This window comes from Sinocyclocheilus rhinocerous, unplaced genomic scaffold (genome assembly GCF_001515625.1).
Source record: "Sinocyclocheilus rhinocerous isolate Xijiao unplaced genomic scaffold, SAMN03320098_v1.1 scaffold395, whole genome shotgun sequence".
Classification (NCBI taxonomy): Eukaryota; Metazoa; Chordata; class Actinopteri; order Cypriniformes; family Cyprinidae; genus Sinocyclocheilus; species Sinocyclocheilus rhinocerous.
The window spans coordinates 2,000,264-2,002,593 of NW_015660890.1; positions in this window are offsets into that span (position 1 = coordinate 2,000,264).

A 2,330-nucleotide genomic window follows, 5' to 3' on the forward strand; every position below is an offset into this window, starting at 1 on the left:
ATGATATTTAAGTACAGTATTAATTCGATTCTACTGCATATTTCAAAATACTATGGTATTATTTCACTACCATCACTCCACCACAGTATTTTTAAAAAGCTAATAAATTAGAATAGGTTACAAAATGTATAGTAGATTATTTGACGTTTCTGATTCATATATTCCAAAAAGACATGTCTAATGCATCGTTTTCCTTTACATTATTACATACAATTGTCTAATAATAGTTGGATAAGATTCGTAAAGGCCTATATTTATCTTTTACAAGCATGAAATAATCCCTTTCACGGTACGAAACCTACAGTATGTATGAGATATATGCAACAACACGCTAATCTATTACTGGCAAAAAAGGCAGATCTGTAATATCTTGTAATATCCATTGTAACACTTGTAATATCCATCTTTTATGTTATCAGCGCTCTTGTATAACCTCATGTGGGCAGGTCTGTGTGAATGGAGCTCTAGCAGCGATCTAATATAGTGATCTGCGCTTGAATAGAGGAGCTAAAGTGGCAAACCCGCTGCGCACGCCGTTCCGCTGCCAAGGTTCTGGCTTGTGCTGCTCGTGAACAGGTACCTTCCCATGAACCCCAGCATTACCCCGCTTGGCACGGCCCAGTAAACAGTTGTCAGACCCTGTAGGCGTCCGAATGTGTCACCGGCTTCCATCACGAGATCGTGTGGCATCGGCTTCCACCGTGACAGTGGGTTTTTGGCCACAATGAGCATAGCGCATATGTGTTTTTGTTGGAGGCTGGCTGCCGACCACAGGAGTGTTTAAATAGGACTGTTCTGTGTTTATGTGTCACATGTTGGAGGAGTCACCTAACATCTGTGCCTGGCTGAAAAAAAAAAACAGCACATGCTGGCACGTCCGCTTTCCAGTTCCAAAAATACATTTAATACACAATTTATCATGATCGTGGTATGAAGGCGGCACATTCGATCCCTGCATGTGCCTAACGTGGTGTATTTTCCTATTATTTGATATTTGTAGTTCCTGATTTAAACCATCACAGAGGGAAAATTACATGTTGATATAGGTGTTGTGAGCCACTTAATTAGACTACTGCAGTTTATAATAAAAAATGCTAAACTGTTTTTGCAGTTTTGAGGCAATGTTTCATACACTAAGAGCTTCTATTTTAGTGATATCACTGAGGTAATGGGAATATTTCATGTGTGAATTTTTAAAACAAAAGCTCCTTTAAGTATTAGGTAATCTGTCTTAACATGTAGAAATAATTGACACGTATTAATGGAAATAAGTTGCTGTGTGAAAGTGTTTGTAGGATAATTAATGATGTAGTAACCTCATTAAGATGATGAGTTTAAGGACTTACATTCTCAACAGTGATCAGCTGCCATCTGCTGGAAGATTCAGATACTGCAGGTAACTGTTGAATAAAATGTAGTACACGTTGAGCTGTTTTCATGTTTATAACGCACCACAAACCTTCATTTTGGTGTAAACGGTTGGTTACATTATTTTAAATTTTTTACTGCTTAAATAAACCGAAAACAAAGCTAAAAGGATTCAGATCAATCTGTTAGTGTCTCAGTCTAAATGTCAAAAAGGTCGATTTACACCTTATTAAACATCTATCTATCCATCTATCTATCAAGTACCCAAAACCCGTTATGTATTTGTGTACAATAAAATAGCTAACGTTAGCCTAGGTCACAGTAGCTCCCTGAACCTTATTTATTCAAAACCTGGGGGGAAAAAAAGACCAGGGAGAAACTTGAATTGAGTGTTTTATGGTATTATGGAGATCAGAGATGGAAAGTCCAAAGGCAAAAGTCTGTGAAGATGCTGTTTCATGTGCAGTGCAGCTCCGTGACAAAATAACTCTAATCTACTGATGAATTTTTCATGCCGCTCGGTCTGAACCGTCAGGACGGTGGCAACAGGAAGCAGACCGGAGAGGAGGAGTTCTGTCAGGAAACATCAGGTCTGATTTATGAAACGTTACAGAGCTCTGCACCACCAGCTGCTTCAGAGATGCTGCTGTATGTTTACTGAACGAGATGCACTCAGATGCACAGCTTTATTTGCTGACCTGGGTTGTGCTGACATGCATGACATGGCCCTGTTGAACTGAGGTGGATATTAAAATATTAACAATCCAACCATGATTAAAGGAATCATAATCTTCTATTGAATAGTTTTGACACTGACATTTGTTAAAGGGGTCCTATTATGCTTTTTCACTTTTTAAATTTTAGTCAGTATGTAGTGTGTATGTTTGGGCATAAAAAAGTCCACTCCAAAGGGAGATATTTCGTTTTTTAAAAATCCCTTTTCAAGAACTACAACGAACGGC